This window comes from Oncorhynchus keta, unplaced genomic scaffold, assembly GCF_023373465.1.
Source record: "Oncorhynchus keta strain PuntledgeMale-10-30-2019 unplaced genomic scaffold, Oket_V2 Un_contig_15803_pilon_pilon, whole genome shotgun sequence".
Lineage (NCBI taxonomy): Eukaryota > Metazoa > Chordata > Actinopteri > Salmoniformes > Salmonidae > Oncorhynchus > Oncorhynchus keta.
In genome coordinates, this window is record NW_026279522.1 from 20,738 (window position 1) to 29,622 (window position 8,885).

General features: G+C 42.8%; 1 pseudogene; it reads left to right on the forward strand.

Annotated features, from left to right (window-relative positions):
* The first annotated feature begins 211 nt into the window (after nt 1-211).
* LOC118378994 (uncharacterized) lies at nt 212-8,425 on the forward strand (annotated as a pseudogene).
* The last annotated feature ends 460 nt before the right edge of the window (nt 8,426-8,885 follow it).

The following is an 8,885-nucleotide window of genomic DNA, read 5'->3' on the forward strand; positions in this document are numbered from 1 at the left end:
TACACATCTACACTGTATTTCTGATCTATTTGATGTTATTTTAATGGACAAAAAAAAAGTGTTTCTTTCAAAAACAAGGACATTTCTCTCTCATATATATATATATAAATAATACGCCACACAACTGCCTCAGCAATACTGTAATGCATACACAGCGTTAAATCAGAAAGGAATGTACTTCTCGGTTCCAAAACGGGGGAGGGGAAAACTGTTGGTGTGATCGAGGCGTCGTCCTGGTCCGCAAGCGTTCCCGGAAGTATCGCGATGTTGCGTCTCTCGGTTTAGAAACTGTGCTCGTACACTGCTTAATATCTATGGTGGAAAACGCCATATTTTCGAAATGGCATACCTCGAGTTCAAGTTTGAGGACGAAATAACTAAATACATTCGGGAACAAGAATTGGAAACGTCACTGAAATTCATAACATTGAGAAAGGACAAAAGTTTTGGGCAAAAGGGTAAGTTATCTTTAAAAACATAACGTTACATAGCCTAAATGAGCTAACATTAGGTAGCTAGTAGCTTACTTTTGCTACTCATCTAAAATGACCTAAAGCTGATGATACACTAGCCCAATAAATTAGACATTTTCATTAATTACTGTTGAAATAACTAAGTTACTTACGTGACGGCTAATGATACACTGGCCATTTCTGCGGGGGTAATATTGCAATGCAATGTTGCTGGCAACGGAGTGGGGTTTGCCCGTCTCAGTCTTTCCATGTTCGGTGTCATCAGCTGAAGCGACGATGAACCAGGGCTTCTTCCCAGCCGAACAGTTTGGAAAATTCGTGCATATATTATGACATTTTGGCTTTTTCGTTCGTTTTGGCAATTGTTTCCAAAACGACGTTATAAAAATAAAAAGTTAATCTGTGTTGTTTACAGTATGAGCATCGTGGGCAAAGCAAAGCACAAACTGAATTCGACCTTGCACTCCTAAACGCAATTTCTTTCAACTTCGGCAAAGCTTCAAGTCTATAAAACGTAGCGCACTGTGCTCGTAACATATTGTACTTTTGGGACATTTAAAAATGTATTGAGATCGGATGTTTCATCGACGACAAAATTAGCAGAATGTCGGCCCAGTTTCCGCTACTTCCATCCGCTCCCACTACCCGCGACTGGATTTCCTCTCACTACCATTCTAAAGGGACGCTTCTGCTTTATAGCCCCAAAGACGTGTCTGGTTTCACCTTATAGCCCCAAAGACGTGTCTGGTTTCCCCTTATAGCCCCAAAGACGTGTCTGGTTTCCCCTTATAGCCCCAAAGACGTGTCTGGTTTACCCTTTCGGTCTGTTGTTCGGGCACACAACATTTGTTCTAGAGGCAAGCCGAAGTCTAAGCCACTTCGTCGGTGATTGTACAATAAAGGCTGCATTCAAAACACACTCTCCCCTCAGCCCTCAAATTAAGTGGACACTTATCATGACGTCTGACGAGTTTACACTTGCAGGGCAAGGGAGGAAGGAATTACTTTTAAATGGACCATCCTTGCCCGGAAATTCGTCACTCGTACATCCCGCTGCAATTGTGGTTTCAGCCACTGGTAGCTTGTGGGCGCTTTATATGTGCTACAGTCAATTCTGATCATGTCAAATCAAACTATTTGTTACATGCTCCGAATACAACAATTGTAGACCTTACCGTGAAATTCTTACTTACAAGCCCTTAACCAACAGTGCAGTTCAAGAAGAGTTAAGAAAATATTTACCAAGTAAACTGAAATAAAAATTAACACAATAACATAACAATAGTGAGGCTATATACAGGGGGTACCGGTACAGAGTCAATGTGTGGGGGTAGAGGTTAGAGGTAATTTGTACATGTAGGTAGGGGTGAAGTTACTATGTATAGATAATAAACAGTGAGTAGCAGCAGTGTACAAAATACATGGTGGGGGTCAATGTAATAGTCCAGTGGCCATTTGATTAATTGTTCAGCAGTCTTATGGCTTGTGTTTTCCTCTGACACCGCCTGGTATAGAGGCCCTGGATGGCAAGAAGCTTGGCCCCAGTGATGTACTGGGCCATACGCACTCCCCTCTGTAGCGCCTTACGGTCAGATGCCGAGCTGTTTCCATACCAGGCGGTGATGCAACCGGTCAGGATGCTCTCGATGGTGCAGCTGTAGAACTTTTTGAGGATCTGGGGACCCATGAAAAATCGTTTCAGTCTCCTGAAGGGAAAAGGTTTTGTCGTTCCCTCTTCACGACTGTCTTGGTGTGTTTGGCCTCGAGGTCGACCGATTATGATTTTTCAACGCCGATACTGATACCGATTTATTGGAGGACCGGAAAAAAAGCCGATACCGATTAATCGGACGATTTTAAATCTGTACTGCCCTGCCCACTTCACTGTTGCTCCAAGCAGAGGAAACTTCAGTTCTGAAATACATCAAGAAGTGTGAAGACTTCTGCCTGAAGCCCAAACACGCCGCAGCGTACATGTTGGACCCCAAGTATGCTGGCAAGAGCATCCTGTCTGGTGCAGAGATCAACAAGGCCTATGGTGTCATCACTACCGTGTCTCACCACCTTGGCCTGGATGAGGGTAATGTTCTTGGCAGTCTAGCGAAGTACACTTCCAAGCAAGGGCTTTGGGATGGAGATGCAATATGGCAGCCGTGCCAACATATCTCATCAGCCACCTGGTGGAAGGGACTTTGTGGATCTGTGGCTCTTTCCCCTGTTGCCTCCATCATCCTCCAAATCTCACCAACATCAGCCGCCTCAGAGCGCAACTGGTCCTAGTTTGGGAACACACACACCAAAGCACGCAACAGGCTGACCAATACAAGGGTTGAAAAATCTGTGGCCATCCGGACAAATTTGAGACTTTTTGAGCCTGACAACGAGCCATCCTCAACAAGGTTGGAAAGTGATAGTGAAGATGAGGCCTCAGAGTCTGATGTTCAAGAGGTGGACATTGAGGAGGTCCAGGGAGAAGACATGGAAGCCTGAGAGGAAGACAACCAAAGCTTTAGTTTCTAGAATATCATTTTACAGATGTATGTTGAAAACGTTTCTGAGAGATGCGATGGATCATTGGGGATCATTTAGTATTCCCTTTCTGTTGTTGTTCAGTGAAATCATCCCATGTGAAGAGTCAACTCATTTAATTAAAGTTCAATTTGTAACTAAATTGTTGTTTTTTATTTCTATTAGAAGGATTTAATCATTTGCAATTATATCTACTTATGAGGTAAAAGATTTGTTTCTGTCTCCATATGATATGGTAAATATATCCAATGCAAAACATATCTACATTTAAATGATATTAATATTCATTTGCATATAATCCCCACGGAAAGTTTCCACTCCTAAATATTCCCCTGAATACTTCCATGCACAAAGAGGTCCATACAGAAATGGTTTGTCGAGATCTGTGTGGAAGAACTTCACTGGCCTGCACGGAGCCCTGACCTCAACCCCATCGAACATCTTTGGGATGTATTGGAAGGCCGACTGCGAGCCAGGCCTAATCGCCCAACATCAGTGCCCGACCTCACTAATGCTCTTGTGTCTGAATGGAAGAAAGTCCCCTCAGTAATGTTGTGGAAAGTCTTCCCAGAAGAGTGGAGGCTGTTATAGCAGCAATGTTCCAACATCTAGTGGAAAGCCTTCCCAGAAGAGTGGAGGCTGTTATAGCAGCAATGTTCCAACATCTAGTGGAAAGCCTTCCCAGAAGAGTGGAGGCTGTTACTCCATATTAATCCATATTAATACCCATGATTTTTGGAATGAGATGTTCGACGAGCAGGTGTCATTTTTTTTACTCGTGTAGTGTATAAGGTCCTTTGACCTTAAAGAGTAATGGTAGACTCACCTACACTCCTTAAGAGTACATTGGTTGCAGCAAGCAATGCTGCCATGGCAACGATGCTCAACTTTATTGCCTCAAAATTGCTATTGCATCATCAACATAAAGGGATCCATTTTCAAGAATAGATGAGTTATTTGACAGAGAGATGCTAACTAAGTTAGCTAGCTAGCATAACAGATTCCATTCCAAGCGCTCGACCAGAGAGCAACTTTGTTAGTTTCCCCCACAAGCCTATCATTCTACTAGTAATATATTATATTGTTGACCTTTTTAACAGATGCACAGCCTTTGGCACGGAAAAAACTCAGCTGGGAGAGTAAAAGTATCCCGTTCAATGGCGTTCCGTTTCAAGTTGTTGGCACAAAGACGTATGAATGCCACCAGGGCAAAGACAGACAGACAAAAGCCAAAGAGAAATATGCTGCTGAAAGAGACAAGAAGGAAGTAAGTTCACAGATGGATCACTGTCCTTTACACCATAACACTTTATATAACATTTAATTAGAATCATGTTGAAGTACTAACAGTGGAATGTTCCTCAGTAAGATGGGACTTTAAAGGGTTGTCCTAACGCTGTGGTCACTAAAGAGGCCATGGCACTTTAAAGGGTTGTCCTTAACGCTGTGGTCACTAAAGAGGCCATGGGACTTTAAAGGGTTGTCCTAACGCTGTGGTCACTAAAGAGGCCATGGCACTTATTGCAAGAGTATGTAGGTGGGGTTCGGGTGGTGAGTTTCCCTGTACACTGTAAAGAGCTTTGGGTGTCTAGAAAAGTGCCACATACAGTACCAGTTGACAGTTTGGACACACCTACTCATTCCAGGGTTTTTCCTTTATTGTGACTATTTTATACATTGTAGAATTATAGTGAAGACATCAAAACTATGAAGTAACACATGGAATCATATAGTAACCAAAAAAAGTGTTAAAACAAATCTAAATATATTTTAAATTTGAGATACTTCAAAGCTGCCACCCTTTGCCTTGTTAACAGCCTTGTACATTCTTGGCATTCTCTCAACCAGCTTCATGAGGTAGTCACCCTTTGCCTTGTTGACAGCCTTGTACACTCTTGGCATTCTCTCAACCAGCTTCATGAGGTAGTCACCCTTTGCCTTGTTGACAGCCTTGTACATTCTTGGCATTCTCTCAACCAGCTTCATGAGGTAGGAACCCTTTGCCTTGTTGACAGCCTTGTACATTCTTGGCATTCTCTCAACCAGCTTCATGAGGTAGTCACCCTTTGCCTTGTTGACAGCTTTGTACACTCTTGGCATTCTCTCAACCAGCTTCATGAGGTAGTCACCCTTTGCCTTGTTGACAGCCTTGTACACTCTTGGCATTCTCTCAACCAGCTTCATGAGGTAGTCACCCTTTGCCTTGTTGACAGCCTTGTACATTCTTGGCATTCTCTCAACCAGCTTCATGAGGTAGGAACCCTTTGCCTTGTTGACAGCCTTGTACACTCTTGGCATTCTCTCAACCAGCTTCATGAGGTAGTCACTTGGAACCTGGAAATTTCAATTAACAGATGTGTCTTGTTAAAAGTTAATTTGTGGAATTTCTTTCCTTCTTTATGCGTTTGTGCCAATCAGTTGTGTTGTGACAAGGTAGGGGTGGTATACAGAAGATAATACGGACTTGGTATTTTACCAAATAAGGCTATGGCAAGAACAGCTCAAATAAGCAAAGACAAACGTCAGTCCATCTTTACTTTAAGACATGAAGGTCAGTCAATTCAGAAAATTTCAAGAACTTTGAGTTTCTTCAAGTGCAGTTGCAAAAACCATCAAGCGCTATGATGAAACTGTCTCTTGAGGACCACCACAGGAAAGGAAGACCCAGAGTTACCTCTGCTGCAGAGGATAAGTTCATTAGAGTTTCCAGCCCCAGAAATTGCAGCCCAAATTATTGCATAACAGACTTCAAGTAACAGACACATCTCAACATCAACTGCTCAGAGGAGACTGCGTGGATCACTCCTTCATGGTCGAATTGCTGCAAAGAAACCACTACTAAAGGACACCAACAAGAAGAAGAGACTTGCTTGGGCCAATAAATACGAGCAATGGATGTTAAACCGGTGGAAATCTGTCCTTTTGGTCTGAGTCCAAAATGGAGATTTTTGGTTCCAACCACCGTGTCTTTGTGAGATGCAGAGTAGGTGAACAGATGATCTCTGCATGTGTGGTTCCCACCGTGAAGCATGGAGGAGGAGGTGTGATGGTGTGGGGGTGCTTTGCTGGTGACACTGTCAGTGATTTTATTTAGAATTCAAGGCACACTTAACCAGCATGGCTACCACAGCATTCTGCAGCGATATGCCATCCCATCTGGTTTGCGCTTAGTGAGACTCATTTGTTTTTCAACAGGACAATGACCAAACACACCTCTAGGCTGTGTAAGGGCTATTTGACCAAGAAGGAGAGTAATGGAGTGCTGCATCAGATGACCTGGCCTCCACAATCACCCGACCTCAACCCAATTGAGATAGTTTGCGATGAGTTGGACCGCAGAGTGAAGGAAAAGCAGCCAACAAGTGCTCAGCATATGTGGGAACTCAAGACTGTTGGAAAAGCATTCCAGGTGAAGCTGGTTGAGAGAATGCCAAGCGTGTACAAAAACTGTCAAGGCAAAGGGTGTGGCTACTTTTGAAGAATCAAAAATATATTTGGAATTGTTTAACACTTTTTTGGTTACAACGTGATTCCATACATGTTATATCATTATGTTTGAGGTCTTCACTATTATTGTACAATGTAGAAAATAGTACAAATTGAATGAGTAGCTGTGTCCAAACTTTTAACTGGTATTGTCAGTCAATTTATTATTATTATTAAATGTTTAGCTATAAAAGTCAAATGTATTTTTATTATATCTTCCGTAGCTTGAAGACCATACCTTTCTACAGAAACGGAAACTGGTACAAAATACCAAAAAGGTGGACTGCAAGGCTATAATAAACATCGCCCACGTTATTCGCTTTCCTGATTTTAAGGTAAATATGAAAAGTTTTAACGTCTACGCCTACAGTTGGTCAAAGTCTAAGGCCGTGTTTACACAGGCAGCCCATTTCAATTATGGGCAAAAGAGCCGATCTGATTGGTCAAAAGATCAATTAGTGGGAGGAAAAAAGATCAGAATTGGGCTGTCTGTGTGAATCATCCTAACACCGTACATGGTACCAGTACATATGTAACAAATACCACTGTTTTTATGTCTAGATTGAGGAAAGTACAGTGTGCTCTAAAAGGAGGCCTCCCAAACTCTGAAGGCAGCACTAAGTGAAACGCCCAGCTCCGTGAAGGCAGAGGTTGTCTACTGTGTCAGGTTCCCTCCCTCTCTGAGCACAGCTCACATGCAGTTGTTGGCGAGGTTAATATAACTATAGAACCTATATAATAGAGTGTTGGTTAAGTTACCCACTGACCTCTTTATGATAAACCCATGTGTTCTTTCTCCAACAGGCAGCTCATGTTAGGGAAGCTGTAGATGCCAGGCTGAGAGAGAAGATTGAGCAGCTGACTCTGTCTGGTGTGAGAAAGATGACTGAAATGAAGTGTCATCTGAACACCTTTGTAGTGGAAGAGCTTTTCCACGGAGAGCAGCCCCTCCACCTACTCGCAGGCGCTATTACCCCACTGACAGTGACATAAGAAATGTCATGTTTAAGACCAAGCGGGCCACCGGAGACTCCAACATTGACCGTCCATACGAAGGTCCATCTGGAAGAGGAAAGAAGAGGTCCTCTAGGAAGCTGTTGCGGTTACGGAGGCAATGTGCAGGATATCTTAAAGACATCACAGAACTCACTTATCATCTCGAAGAGGAACAGTACGTGACTGACCTGTCTTCACAGCTCAGAAGCGTGTTGCTGGATATGAAGGCCCATGTTCCACAGGATAAAGACCTTCCACTGACCTTTTCTCCAAGGAAGAGAAAAGCTGAGATGGACATGGACCTCATTCCAACCAAGAGTGCATCACACCCTTTCATAGATGGGTTAGAACAGCATACAGAGGACATAGTGAGTGTGGATACCTTGTTGGCATTGAGCCTAGGGCTGAGGACCGAGTGTGTGGGTCCTTCCACAAATTGAGTATATTTTGGGTAGTGTAACTTTTATTTCAACTACTATTAGCATTCTGTCAACACAACTTGATAAGGGGGGGGGGGGGTCAAGATGGGAGAGCATTCTTAGTTTTGAATGTTGTTCTGGAGGCAGCGCTGCGGAGTGCTCACTAGCTGGCACAGTCATAAAATCTGATTTTAAACCTAATTGTTAACCATACTGCTAACCCTAATTTCTAACCTTAAATTTGCTTTTTGATCTTAACTTGTGTTTGTATGATTTTTGACAACATACAGTGTGTTTGGAAAGTTCAGACACCTTCCCCTTTTTTTCCACATTTTGTTACATAACAACCTAATTCTAAAATGGATTAATTTGTTATTTTCCTCATTAATCTATGCACAATACCCCATGATGACATCACAATACCCCATGATGACATCACAATACCCCATGATGACTAGGCAAAAACAGGTCTAGAAATGTTAGCAATTATTTTAATTTTGTTAATAAAAATGAAATATTACATTTACATAAGTATTCAGACCCTTTACTCAGTACTTTGTTGAAGCACCTTTGGAAGCGATTACAGCAGACTTCTTGGGTATGACGTTACAAGCTTGGCACACCTGTATTTTGGCAGTTTCTCCCATTCTTTTCTGCAGATCCTCTCAAGCTCTGTCAGGTTGGATGGGGAGCATCACTGCACAGCTATTTTCAGGTCTCTCCAGAGATGTTCGATCGGATTCAAGTCCGGGCTCTGGCTGGACCACTTAAGGACATTCAGAGACTTGTCCCGAAGCCACTCCTATGTTGTCTTGGCTGTGTGCTTCGGGTCTTTCTCCTGTTGGAAGGTGAACCTTCGCTCCAGTCTGAGAGGTCCTGAGCGCTTTAGAGCAGGTTTTCATCAAGGATCAAATGAAATGTATTTATATAGCCCTTCGTACATCAGCTGATATCTCAAAGTGCTGCACAGAAACCCAGCCTA